General features: G+C 41.1%; 1 long non-coding RNA gene across 1 annotated transcript; it reads left to right on the top strand.

Moving 5' to 3' along the window:
* The first annotated feature begins 59 nt into the window (after window positions 1–59).
* Window positions 60–14935, top strand: LOC307213106. Its single transcript, XR_013837387.1, has 2 exons — window positions 60–173; window positions 14090–14935. It is a non-coding gene; the product is annotated as an uncharacterized lncRNA (long non-coding RNA).
* The last annotated feature ends 384 nt before the right edge of the window (window positions 14936–15319 follow it).

The following is a 15319-nucleotide window of genomic DNA, read 5'->3' as shown; positions in this document are numbered from 1 at the left end:
TCCCTCTCTCCCCTCCTCCCTCTCTCCCCTCAGAGGCGGCGGCGGCGGCGGCGGCGCCTGGCACTCGGAAGCGGAGGACAACTGCTTACTCGAGCACGGAGCGCGGAACTGAGGCAGCCGCGAGAGGGAGGCGCCTGCTTCTCGGCGAAGGAGCGCGCGGGACCAATCACAGAGTAGGCGGGGCTGGGTGGTGGCGGGCGAGAGGAGGAGGCGGTTACGGGAAGAGAAGGGGCGGGGCATTCCAAGGAGCGAGGGGCGGGGCGTGTGGGTTTGTGGTTTTTTTACAGTTGAGAAACAGAGCGTCCCGGGCGGAGGGGGGCGTTGCCCGTGCAGCGCGCGTGCGGGGGGCCAGAGCCGCTGGTTGCAAACGTGCGCGGGCGGGCACGCGCGCGCTCACACTCACACTCACAAACACACACACAGATGACGACTTGGCTTGCTATGCATCGTCGTCGGCTTCCCCTGCTCAGGCGTACGTGAAGCCACGCAGGAGGTTAGGCGAAATCCTCGTGCCTGGCCTATCTCCCGGCCTAGGGTACATTAACCCCGGTCCGTTCATGCATGCACACGTGCAATAGTACGAAGTTGCGTTTCTTGATCAATCAGTGGGGCTTTCATTCTAGCGCGAGATTGCAGCATGACGCGAACCGTCCCGTCCCCCCACAACAAAACTCAAGTTTTAACACTTGTCGATAAAGGATCTTCCTGTGGACGGCCGGCTGCGTGCATATTTTTTGGTTTTTTTTTGTTTACTTATTATGTGGCGACAGTTTATGGGAAGGGAGGAGTTGAGGCCGAAATCTGACACTGGCTGTAAATATACAGACCGATCAATACATTGCTAGGCAATAACGGGCGCGCTGGCTTCCTGTGCCGCTTACTTGATTGACTAAGCGAGACTGGGTAAACGTGCACAGCCTCCCACCGAACCTTTCTGGAATTAAACAATGCATTGGCTGAAGTGACCAACTGGGTTTTTCCACCACAATAATCTAGCGGGGCTTCCAGACTCTGCTGCCCATGCATAAAAGTTTTGCACGGTGTCTTGAGGACGACCTGATCAAATGGAGCTGTCAACTTTTCCTTTTCTTGCGAGGAATCTTATTCGGAATAAGGGAATTTCCTTTTAAAAAAGGGAAAGTTGACAGCTATGGCTCCGATTTAAATCACGTTGCCTCCCCCAAAGAATGCTGGGAACTGTAGTTTGTCAAAGGTTCTGGGATTAATAGCTCTGTGGAGGGTAAGATACTGTTCCCAGGATTCTTTGGGGGAAGCCATGTGCTTTAAATGTACTATGTGGATGTTGCACGAGTCTGGCTGTTGTTTATTTACTGGACTTGTAGCCTACCCTATCCCAAAGACTTGGGACTGTTAGCAGTGTATTCTACCTTATACTCCACACCACTCCATCCATGTGACCAAAAACATCCATAGTAGCCTTACATCCCTACAACCTTGGGCATGTCTTCTTAAGAAAGTAATTCTAGAGTTTCGGTGCAGCCATCCATGACACTTGTTTATATTCCCTTGCAGGCATTATTTGGTTCATAGTGGTGGTATGCTTAAACATTATGATAGAGATGCTCTTATAGCTACAGGGTGGTTCATAGCCACCAGCCACTTGAATTCAGCTTGGAAGGTAATGCAGGGTCTGGGAGAATATGGACTGGGTGAATCACCATTAGAAGGTCGGCTGCAATATTTTGCATTGGCTAATACTTGTGAATTATTGCCAAGGAGAGCCTTGCATAAAGATTTGGCTATCCTTATTTAGCAACATAAAGGCTCACCTGGGCCTCTGCATGTTATACTTTGCTGCACAGCTGTTGTGTTGCTGTAGTGCACTCGACAGATAAAACATATGCTCATTTAGGGTCCATGGTACTCTGGGAGCTCTAGGTGGGAATTGTGCTAGGCAAAAGGGTTTGTGTGTGGTTGTGAAGGGGATTGAAAATGGTGGTTGTGGACTTCTTAAATTCAGAATAATACTGTTTACAACATTAAAGTCTCACACTGAACAAAATGATCCATAGAAAGTACTTTACGATCTGAAAATAGAAACGATGTATGTACTTTTGTAACCCCAGAAAATCTTTAATAAAAACAATTAAAAAGAAGAAGAAGGGGGGGGGATGGCCTCCCTGGGTAGAAAAAGTTTTCAAGTGCTTAAAGTAAAGAGAAAACAATCATCTGATGTGTTGCAAAAGAAAAAGAAACTGAATGTTTTGTTTAATTAAAAGTTTGCAATGAACAATGACTCAACGCTTTACCAAACTTACAAAGCTATTTTTTTCTATAAGAAGTTATGTAAAGCTACACATTTATTGTACATGGCTCTATGCCCAAAGCCCTTGCCAAGCAGTAAATTATACAGTGGTGTTGTAATGAACATAGAAATGAAAGGAACAGCTATAAAATGGTTTAACAATAGCCTGCGAAGTCTTTGACATTAAAAAGCACATTTATAGTACGTACAGTACCCCAGAGCATCTCCAGTGACCGTGCAGCTACACTTCACCATATGGTTAAGAACAATGTGGTGAAGAAACAAACCAAATCAGAACCCTATAATCACCATCTTTTTATTTATTTTTTAAGGGAAGGGATTGGAATTTTTCATGGAAGATTTATTTTACTTTCGACTAGAATTTTAGCAGACAACAGAAAATCTTTGTCAACTCTTAACACAATCATTTATGTGACTATATTCCTCTTAGGCTAGTGCTACATTGTACTGCAGACCACTGCTTTAGTTTGTTGTTCTTTGCGCACTAGCACATTGTATTATGTCATGGCCACAACATAAGAGGCTGCTAGAAATTGAATTAAAACTCAGTTTGTTGGCACTCAAATGCAACTGGGCATATGAAATGAAGAGAAAGGGAAAGTATCGGTTGATTGGATTGCACATGCTCAGTGTCTCTTGACTTGGGATGGAGGAGAAATTCAAATCTGTTTGTATTTAAAGGCGAATTTATCAAATTTTCACTTCTGTCCTTTGCAATTCATACTTATCTGAATTTTGTGATGCAGCTCTCTTACCAACCAATGATAACAAAAATGCATATATTATGTAAAATGTGCAGATGAATGAATGTATTAGTGAACATAACGTGAGAAAGGCATTCTGTTAGGAGAAAATGCTTACAAAATGCATAGAAAAAGTGTTTATTAGGAGAAATTTGCACTAAAATGCAGAAGTGTTTTTTTAATCACAAATTGCTGCAGAAATGTGGAGAACTGAATTTAAGTTTGGAAAAATAAGAAACTGGGAGAACTTAAACTGACAGATCCTTACATGGCAATCTGTAAAGTGCTATGTATGTCTTAGGTTCAAACTATATGAAAGACCATGTTCCTCTGGTTTTGAGATCTTTGGGGGAGGCCTCTCAGTCCCACCACCCTCACAGGCACACTTGGTGGGGATGTGGGAAAGGGCTTTTTTAGTAGCTGCTCCCACACTGGAACTCCCTCCCGGGATAAGATAGACTGCTTCCCTCCTTGTCCTTCTGCCAGCAGGTGAAGACCTTCTTGTTCCAACAGGTTTTGGGGAGCTGACTGCTTTTAATAAAAGGGATGGTGCAGTGCTGTTTTTATTGCAATTATTTGTATGTTTGAAACACACACACACAAACATATATTTGTTGTGTTTAATAAAGAAACAATGAGAAACTGAGTGTTAATTCAGCATTTATCACTCCTTGGTCTGGAAAGGCCTTCCGTACTTTGCTGTGTTATTTCTTTGTGACCATGGAACTTTACCTGCAAACACCCTATGGACCACAAGCAGTCCTTACACCACAGTTTAGGAATTACTGCCAAGGATATTTAGGAAATTAAGATGACTACGGATTAAATATATTTAAGCTAACCACAATTGTGTTAATTATACTATCTGCAGGTGGTGTATTGTATTATGTCTTGTGAAAGATTATGTGGATATTGCCTAAGTTTTAACAATCTTGTGCCCTCAATTATCCCTTTGTTGTTATTGCCCATTTCCTTCCTTCTCTTAGCAAATATGCAGTGTATGCCTGATGTTTTTTCTTTTTTGATGATTCCCAATATGGCTCCACCAATTAAACACTACGGAAATTGCTTGTTGAGGGTTCAGATGATCTTATCCTCACCAACTGGAAGGGCATTTACAGATCATAATTTCTATTGCTAGCTGCAATGCTTTAAATTCAAATGTCATTGCTGCATGGAATACAGCTATACACATATTTTGGTGCATTCATTTATGATATATGGTTTTAAAGGGCCTGATGAAACTTGTAATGGAGGCTCTAAGCAGTTTGCAAAATATGGAAAATAGTTACACAAGACAGACATGATTAAAATACACAATAGTTAAAAGAAAACCGTAATTAAAATAAAGAACCCAATCACATTAAAACATTACAATATAAACACTCATAGTTAAAATGTACAATAAAAGAATCCAATTAAAAGTGATAAAAAACGAGTCTTGCGTCAAGAGATCAAGGGAATGCATTTCTGAACAGGTGCATCTTCAAGAACTGGCAGAATGCCAGTAGAGATGGGGCCTCATATTTCTGCAGGAAATGCATACCACAACACCAGTACTACCAGTGAAAACCCCACCTCTGTCTCACCATAAATCATCAGACTATCATAGGACTAACTAGGTTCCGGTTGTAGATATTAATGCCCTTACTGAGCAATGGGGTGGAGAGTTGATCTTCCAGGTATTTGTATTCTTCTTATTCATTTCATGTTTATACCACTTTATATTTTTATGAAAAAAAATCCTCAAAGCAGTTAATAACACATAAAAACATCAAAGTATACATTTAAGGCGACATAATTGACAGGAAACTAAAATATTAAAGATTTCAAAATAAAACATTGCAAAGGAGGTCAACTACAGAATGCACATTTAACACAGCAAAATTAACAAAAAAAAATCAAAACAAAGCCTTACTATAGGAAGTCAAGTATAAAAATGCACATTTAAAAGAGCATAGTTAGCAAGAGAATAAAATATTATCATAAGCATAAAACATCTACTGGGCAGTGGCTGTGGAAGCTCAGGTTCAATGACCCGGATCTGCACTCAGAGACAGCCAAGACAGCTGCCTTAGCTTTTGTATCTGGAGTGATTCCTGGGCCCCATCCTCCCAGGTCAGGTGGAAAAAGGCCTGTAAGGCAGGAAACAGGTCTTCCAGGACTTACAGCCAAGATGACAACCTGCTCTAGAGTTGTTTAGGGCTTTATATGTAAGAATACTGTAAAACTGGCTCAGTGGCTCATAGGCAGTCTATGATCCCTTAGCACTGGTGTGACATGGGCCCACATTCCCCCTGTCTTCCCCCCAGGGAATTTATACAAGTATTGCACTTTCTCCACACCAAGCTTTTAGTACTTAAGGCAGTCTTCCCATTTCTTCCTTCCCATCTTTTCCTGCATTCTTCATTCTGCACCAACTCATATGCTATTAATGCTTTTCTTTTTCAACTCCTGTCTCAGTGGCTTCTGATAGAATTCTTCCCATGGTGTGGCATCCTCCCCTTCTCTGTTCATGAAGGTGCTTGCCTTTCCTATTCTATACATGACATTGTGGCTGAATCAAAACAGATCTCCAGACTTCACAGCCCTGTTCACAGACACTGAAAAGCCTCTCTCCATGGGTGATGGTTCGGGGAGGGTAGTAGCAGGTCTGATGATTTTTGCCCATCTTATCTTGTAAGCTGCAACATTTGTATGCACACTCCCCCTTTCCACCACTCATTACGTGTTCCTTCCCACTTATCCATGCAGTGTGAAGCAACTGAGTAAAAGAATGACCCTCACAATGAATTAGCTATGTTTGTAATATTGCGACAATGTGAAATCTGATTGGCAGTATGGAATTGTAACATACAACAATCACATTCGCCATGTGATCCCTAATTGGCTAGTTAATACAGTGTGCGAAATAAGGAGAAGCGGAATAAAAAAAGTGCCTAAACAGCTGTCCAAAGTGAAAATGAACATGGTCAAATGGCTGTGTGAAAAAGTCAACATTTGATGGTCTTTGGAGAGACATTTTTGGACATCCCACCTCTCATTACACCCCTCATTTCATATCAAAAATGTTCACTCCTGAATATTCATTGCAACCTTACACAAAATCCATTTCTTCAGCAAAGCCTCTATCTGCAACTTTACTGTTAACACTGGACTCTGTATCCTTTTCCCATTGTTCATTCATCACACGGTGACCTCTTCCTATACTCCCCCTGTGCTTACTTATTTTCTGTCCAGTGCCTAAGAAACTTTGGCAATAAAACATGTTAAATGGTAGTGGTACCAGATACAGCAAGATTCTAAAAGTAGAGTTTTAGTAGTGCCTTCTACCTTTATGATTTATCTGAGTTGTAAGAACTACCAGTATTTCCCAACAACCTCCTGTAATGTTCTTCAACAATACCAAGTTGCACTCATACTCTGTGTGGTAGTGATCTAAAAGCATTGCAGTCTTTACACCTATTGCAGCTTTTATACTTGGATGCACACACAATTCACTCTCTTTCTTTGATCTCTGGCCTTTAATCATTGTGGGTCCCCCCCCCTTCAAATCTTGGTGCTGCATTTCAGAATAGATTCAACTTCATAGGCGATTTTGCTGCAAATAAAAGCACAATAAGAGGGAACAGTAGTAGTAAATGTGTTAGATTTCTTTCTAGTCCAATAAGGAAATATGACATTAGGGTATATTTCCAGATTACAACTCAACATTGATGCCTCTAAATAAAAAATTAAGATACTAGGTTTGGTTAACAATTTCTCTGTTTTTCTTCTGTTGTGTTCCTTAAAAAATAACTTTAAAACTTATGCTGCATGCCCTTTTTATATTCCTTTTATAGCAATAATAAATGCTATCCAGAAAGAAAGTGGAAATATTTATTTATTTACTTATTTTATTTCTTATGTTTCCTCCACCATTTAGAGTACTTATTCTGTTCTTTGAACATCAGATTTTGGGAAGGAAAAAAAAAGATACCTTGAAAAAAATAAAGGGCCAGATTAGCCCATTGGCAATGCCTTGAGACATACCTCAATTTCTTTTTAGCATGTGTCATCTGAACAGCCACACTGTTCCCATGGACAATTAATATAATGGTGGAGAAAAGGGTTTTCTAATATGAATCAACACTGTACTTTTAAAGAATGGTTGGTGCCTGTTGACCACTGCTGCCCAAGTGCTTCTATTTTATGGCTTTAATTTTTTTGTCTGTAATGGTTGTATTCTGAGACTTTAATTATTATGCCTTCCCAATGATTTAGAAAGCCTTCATTTTAAGAGCCCTTGCAACCTGTCTCACTTTTGTTGCCGTGTTATAACAGGCCAGTTTTGTTCCGCCATTCTCAGCCTAGCCCCATGAATTTCATTTCGTGCAATCACTCAGAAGATGGCAGTTCTCAGGGGGGTGGACTGCCATGTGTTGATTAATGCAGCTGGGATGCCTGTGTGCAGGCCATACCACTATGAATATTTGTCTTTTTCCAAATGAGATCAAGGACTTTCTCCTTAGTTTTCTAGCCTTAGGGTGCTTATTCCATTGATTTACTCAGTTGGCTTACTTTTTAATAGGGGAAAGACTAATCAGGAACAAAAATCCAAACTTGTCTGCTCTCCAGACTTCTTCTGGATTATCTGGTATAGCTAAGCCCAAACTTTGGAAAAGGGGTAGTTGTGTTAGTGTGTTGCAGCAAAAACAACCATGATTTATTTGGCACTTAGAAGATGGACAGATTTATGGTGGTATATATTTCCATTGGCCAGAGAGACCATTTTGTCAGTTCATAATCACCTAAGTGCATAGTAGGTACACATATATAACCATAGAGAGAAGTGTTATTTATTGTCGAGGGCCTGAGCACCGAGTCTTCGCTTACATGGTGACTAGGATGGCTACAAAGCCGAGTGCTAGTGAGACCCCAGACACTCACCCTCTTAATTTCCCCAGAGATGTTTGTTACATTTTGCTAAGCATCAGTTTTTGCCAATAGATTTTGGGTGGGGAGAGAGCCCAAATCATGTGCCATGTACTGGGCAGAGAAAAATCCTCTTGGTACCATTTAGCTCAGAGAAATACCTGACAGCTAAAGTTTTTGGGGTGGGTGGGGAGGGGGTCCTCTTTCTCTGAAAGTCAGCCTAAATTTGCATCTAAATTTACATCGATGTGTATCACGGGCCTCTGCCCTGAGTCTTTTAGATATCTAGCAATGCCCCTTTTTGCTGGCATTGGTTTTAACAAAGTAGACCAAAAGGGCATGCCGTGTAAGAGATGCAACATGTTTTTCACACTGCTATACAAAAGGGTGATTTGGTTGATTTACAGGGCCTGTGATCTCAGTTTCTCTCTGTTTATGGCATTGATTGTGATGCATCCTGGGAAAAGACAGATACCTCTTGGACACTCCTTAAGGGGTGCAGAGCCCAGGCTGGTCTTGTGCCTGTACACTCCAGACAACCAACAGATAAGGATCAGGACAATCATTCCGAAACATGCATGTAAGAAACCTAACACAACAATTCTAGGCATGTTTACTCAGAAGTAAGTCCTACTCCAATAAGACTAATCCTAAATTTGCCTGGACATCAGTGGGGTGTGTAGAAGTGGCATAGCCATTGCTGAATCTGCAGCTTTGCCATTCATGCCAGCCGGGACACAAGGCAGGCAAAATCCTGCTCAGTGCTACACCAGCCTGGAGCTGACATAGCAACTGAGCCCAGATCAGACTCACTGTCTTCAAACGATGGCAGCCAGCCTGGCTTGGAAACTATTTTATTCCAGGTCTGTGCAGCCCTTCTCTGCCCCTGGAATGTTTTGTTCGGGAGTTTTCCATGGGCTACTGCTGGTGGGAATCCTGCTGCCAGTAATTTTGCCAGGCAGAATGGGGAGCTCTGCACTGGAGGAGAGATATCAGCATCAGTCCATGGACAGAGACTAGTGGAACTGCTTTTGGATGCGCACGAAGAGAGACACCTGCCCCATCCAACACCTCCCTCCCCAGTATTTCAGATTGTGGGGTTTAGATTGCAGCCTTATTTTCTAAGGCATGTTCAGAATTGTAGATTAAATCTGAAGCTTTTAAGAGGACACTGTACCCAGGGAGTTAGGCTACAAAATGGCACAAAGCAGATTTATTTAAAGTAATAATACACTGTTAAAATATATTTTGAAATATGAAGCACCTGTTAAATGCAATGTGCATATTGGTGCAACATATTCAGACTGAAAGAGCTTAAGGTATTCAGTTCAGGTCTCTAGCAATGCAGAAGTAATTAAATGCACATATATCACTTTACGAACACATACCGGGAAAATTGTCAATATACAACTTTCAACATCCATTGGTAAAATGCAGCCCCAGCAGTGAACATCACCTTAATGAAAATCTGTGAAATACACAACTGTACAGTGCTCGGCAATAGATAACAAATTGGAAATAAGGGAAATATAATGGAGGCACAAAAATGGAACATTGTATTTAATTTATGCTTTATATTTCAAAGGGTATTTTAATAATATGTTGTAACTTTTAATAAGCCTCTTCTGTGCAATTTTGTGCTCTAACTTTTGAGTGTAGCATAGAACTTTTTCTTAGAATTTATTACCCTTCCTTTTTGTATGTGAGGGTCTTGTACAGCCTTTAAGAGGATTGCAGTGTAGGATCATCTGAATCATGGGGGACCCTGAGCTGCACAAATATGAGGCTCCCTACCAACGATTGATTGAGTGAGGGTTTAATAGTCATTTATGCTAAAACATCTGCAGTGGGAATAATTTTACTCAAGTGTACAATATGCTAATATGACAGCATAGGATCAAAGTACAGTAACAATTCCTTCCTCGAAACTTCCTTGGTAGCAACTGCAGGGAATGCTCTCTAAAAGGCCTTTATTGGTCCTTGGTACCTTCAGTGCTGAACAAGCAGGGTCCCATGGACACTGGGAAATGTAGTTCTTCTGGTTGCATGAGTTTTTAATATAGATAGCAGGCAACCTGGAACTTCTTTATTGTTGTTGTTGCTGTTGTTGTTGTTGTATAGTTGCTTCCCCACCCCAAATGAAACTCACTCACACCATTTACAATGGATTCATGTTACACTGAAGGCATTAAAGACAGGTATACATTGAATGACTATATTGTAGAAAGGTAAAGGCACTTTATAAAGAAAAGTAATAGAGGTACAGAGATATAGAAATTTGACTGGGGGCATTACAGGTCTCTTATGAATGAAGAACAGACAGGACATAGAACATACTTACATCATAAAAAAATCCAACTTATTAATATGTGTAATGTAGGACCTACTCTAAGGAAAATGTCATAGCATTTCAGTCTGTTGTATTTAACTTCATGGAATCTAGAGCAGCATTTTAGCCCATGGCAACTCTGTGAGCTAGTTCAGGCTTAGAGAGAGTGGCTTGTTCAGTGAGCAAATAGCTGAATTGGGATTTGAACCTTGTTTCCCACATCCAAATATTGCATTGCCACAACAAATTACATTCCAGCTACCTCTCAATTTCTTTAGAGGCATGTACTAACTTCCCTTGACTAAGTGATTGAGAGACAAAACTTCATCCCAACACAGTGTTGGTGAGCAACTATAATGGAAGTTAATCATTAATTGTACGCGGACTCAGAAAGACTATTTTAACCAGAGCAGAACCAGGGATGACACTGTTGTTCTGAATAAGGATGCCCATTAAATCCTAGATTTACCTTTTCATCTATCCATGGAATAAATACACTCTGAAGATCTTGCGGTAAAAGTGACTTGCATACTTACTTTTCTTCTGAAGTCTTTTTTTAAAGACACTTTATTTGTGAGAGGCCATATGGTGTATCTTATCTTTTTTTGCTCACTAGGTAGAACAATAAATCTATTGTGCCTGATGCATAACAATAGGAATCTGTTAGACCTTGCTGTCCTATCATTTGGATGATGATTCAGTTTATATTTACATCCCATCCTTCTTCCCAAAGAAGCTTAGGATGGCATGCCTTTGTTGGTAATGTGCAAGAAAATGTAGAAAGTGTTTATTTTCAACTCGGCCAAGAAGATGGGATGCTCTGTAGCCTGTCCCGAACATATCTTGTTCTCTCTATGAAAATGTTGTGTTTTTCTACAGTTTGCCATTCTTTTGGTGTTTCCCATTGCTTTGGAGAAACATCAGCTGCCTTTCAAATCCTTCCTATTCAGACACATTTAAAAGAAGAAAAACATGCATCTAAAGCGTTCAAAAAGTAACTGAAGTGCATTGTATAAGCAAGACAGAAGTATCAAAGTATAATAGAATCAGATCATAGAATCACAGAATTGTAGAGTTGTAAGGGACCCTGAGGATCATCTAGTCCAACTCCCTGCAATGTAGGAATATGCAGCTATCCCATAGGGGGATTGAACCTGCAACCTTGGCGTTATCAGCACCACACTCTAACCAACTGAGCATTGCTAGCTTCCTACATTTCTCTCTGACTTGCAACAAGTTAGACAAGATAAATACACTAAATCCATAGGTTACTCTACTGACAATAAGACTGCAGTCAGTGGAACATGGAGTGAAGTAATATTTGGCAATACACTTTATCTCATTCAGCTCCTGCCTCAAATCTGCTCCAGAGTATTGTACAAGTCATATATTGTCAAATGAAGTCATATGGCCATTGATCATTTATATTTATTTATTTTTCTGCCGTACCAGATAATCTCCCATTGATTGAAACTGTATTTCCATTTACTCATCATATACTAGAGATGAGATAATTTAGAATTGGCTGAAATTTACACGAAGCTTTGTTGGTAGAATTTGTTGATAACCATAACAAGCTACAGTGTTAGGAGATTGGGAATGGAATTATTAGAGGATTCTGAATTCCAAAATCTTGTTTGAGATAGTAAGGCTATTATTGATATGGAAATGTTGTGTTAAGGAATGGAAACTGCCAAGCAGCATCCTTAATATTCCAAAGCACAATCCACTAAGAACTAGGATTACATATACTCAACATAATTCCCACTGGAACGGGTGGAAAATATGTGGCAATAGTCCTTATGGAGCGTACCTCTTTCCCTTGCAAGAAAGATTTGTTTTCAGAATTGTGGAATCTGCCTTGAGCTGTCAGTAATGAACATAATTCACTATGGAATCTGAAACAATGTCCATGCTAGAGAATTCGAGGCATTCCCCAGTTGTAGATGAAATAAAATATTCACCACAGAAAATATAATGAAAAGGCTGCATAATTTTACATATTCATAGCACTAAAAATAATACAACTTGCTTAATTCACGAAGTTTTGCTATTTCTTCTACATGAACATTGCCATTTAATTGCAAATTCTTTTTTTTTTTTTTTTGCCGTGTAATTTTTATTGCCTTGTCTAGGTAAGTGTCTCTTGAGCCTGAAGCTGGCCAGCAGCTCACATCTCTCACTTGCAACATCTGTGCAACCAGACAGAAACAATGAGTCCTGCTAAATAATTCCCATGGGGATAGGGGACAACCACATCAAACTTTGCTTGTATGAAATATTTACCCAGCATGATCTTTCTATAGAGGAGCAAAGAGGTTCTTGTTAAGTTAATACCCTTTGTGTGTGTGTGGGGGGGGAGGGGAATGATTTACTGATTTCAGAAGGCTTCCTGTACAAATGTTTGTTGATCACACTGACAACCTTTCCAGTATGTAATGTTGACTGCCCATGTCCCTTTATCACCTTTCGCCAGACCTGGGTCCAGTAATGGAACAAGGCACTGAACAGGATAACCCCAAGGTGGGCCTCTTGTTCAGCGATGGAGGCTGCACTGGAGCCATGTTGTTGTTGTTTAGTCGTGTCTGACTCTTCGTGACCCCATGGACCAGAGCACGCCAGGCACTTCTGTCTTCCACTGCCTCCCGCAGTTTGGTCAAACTCACGCTGGTAGCTTTGAGAACACTGTCCAACCATCTCTTCCTCTGTTGTCCCCTTCTCCTTGTGATCTCAACCTCTCCCAGCATCAGGGTCTTTTCCAGGGAGTCTTCTCTTCTCTTGAGGTGGCCAAAGTATTGGAGCCTCAGCTTCAGGACCTGTCCTTCCAGTGAGCACTCAGGGCTGATTTCCTTAAGAATGAATAGGTTTGATCTTCTTGCAATCCATGGGACTCTCAAGAGTCTCCTCCAGCACCATAATTCAAAAGCATCAATTCTTCGGCGATCAGCCTACTTTATGGTCCAGCTCTCACTTCCATACATCACTACTGGGAAAACCATAGCTTTTACTATACGGACCTTTGTTGGCAAGGTGATGTCTCTACTTGAGCCATAATGTATGCTAAAGATTGCTCTTCTTGATATTCCATCATAATAAATTATATGGCATTATGCAGTGCCATAGGAGGAAGGCTCCTATGTAGCTCAGTGGTAGAGCATCTGCTTGCATGCAGAAGGTCTCAGGCTCAGTCCACAGCATCTCTGGGTAGGACTGGGAGGGAACCCAGCCTGAAATCCTAGAGGGCTGCTGCTAGTCCAAATAAACTATTCTGAGCTGGATGGACCAGTGGTCTGACTCAGTAGGAGGAAGCATCCTACATGTCTAGGAAAGGGCCTTCTCTGGGATGGTGCTCCATTTATGAGGTGTGTCTGGTGCCTACTTTGGGTTTTGTTTGTTTCAGTTCCAACTTAGAATATACCAATTTGTCCAGGCATATGTGAGGAGGCTAACTAAGGTCGCAGTCCTCACTTGCCTGGCAGTAAGTTGCAATGGATTCAACCGAACTTACTGCTGAATAGAAATGATGAGGATTGTACTGCTGGTTCAGTGCTGGAAGGATGGAGCCAGCTGCAGTATTAGAGGTTGTTTCAGAGTGCACTTATGGCTGTTATTTAAATTACTTTTTAATTGCTTTTGTTTGTTTGCATTGTCTTTTGTTGATATTTTGTTTTCTATAATCTGCCCTGGGATCAATACTGATGAAGAATGGGCTAAAAAATTTCAAAGCAAATAAACACAATTGCCTAGCATAGTTGTATTGGGTTAATTTACATACCTATAACATTTTTTTAAAAAAAATGGTTTATTTTCTTTCAGCATGTGTGGACAACTGCCTAGCTATAGTCAAAGGCTCAGACCAATACGAAAGTAACAACAGAATGAACGACTGGGCGCTAAGAGCATAGTGACAACATATGAGAAACTCCTCTCCTTATTCTGTCACTCAGAGCTGACGCCACCCTCTTCAGGGCTTCTTATTTAGCCCTCCTGATAACATCTTGTGCACTGGAATATGGAGGTAGCCTGAGCTTTGGGGACATAAATGGGCAAAACATTGTTGTCAAGAGGAGACAAATGATAAACTCCACTGGCGGGCAGTTCAAAGCTCCTGATTGTTCTATTGTCATTGAAATGTATTGTTTTAAGGAGCTCCAAAGAACGCACAAGTCTGGACTTATTTCTGCAGGAACAGAAGGGAACAAATTAGCTTTTTCCAGTTGGCATAAATAGTCTGCTGCCATCCACCTGATTTTGCTTTCCACTCGGCTCCCTCAGTGGTTAAAATGCCAGCACAGTACATTTTCCTAATGTGTTTTGTCAAAGTAGCAATTTTCTAATAGTGTCGTATGAAAAGTAGAAAATGACACAAAATGTTTGTGTTTTCTATTGATCTTTAAAATGACCCCGCTCCTTTTCAGCATAAGTGACTGACAATTACTTGGCAGATAACCCATGCAGACACCGACCTTGAAGAATTAGAGGAAATCTGTTCCATGGATGAAGTGTTCTTGAACAATTTCTCTGAAGGATTGCACACAAAAGTGCTTTCCTCCGGCATCATTCATGCATGCCCTCTTGTTCCACTCTCTGACTGTGGTATAAACGTGATGCTGTAGTCAATGTAAGGAAGAAGAAGAAGAAAAATAAACAAACTACCTTACACCTCAGTTCCCACCCACATCAGTTTATAGAATGCTACAGTATAATGTACACACAAGTTGGATGCGGGTGGCGCTGTGCTCTAAACCACTGAGCCTCTTGGGCTTGCTGATTGGAAGGTTGGCGGTTCGAATCCCTGCGACGGAATGAGCTCCCATTGCTCTGTTCCAGCTCCTGCCAACCTAGCAGTTTGAAAGCACACCAGTGCAAGTAGATAAATAGGCATTGCTGTGGTGGGAAGGTAAATGACGTTTCCGTGTGCTCTGGCTTCTATTACTGTGTTCTGCTGTGCTAGAAGCGTTTAGTCATGCTGGCCACATGACCTGGAACACTGTCTGCAGGCAAATGCCAGCTCCCTTGGCCTGAAAGTGAGATGAGCACTGCAAC

Source organism: Podarcis cretensis (assembly GCF_951804945.1).
Source record: "Podarcis cretensis genome assembly, chromosome: 3".
NCBI lineage: Eukaryota > Metazoa > Chordata > Lepidosauria > Squamata > Lacertidae > Podarcis > Podarcis cretensis.
This window is presented reverse-complemented; position numbering and strand designations above follow the sequence as displayed.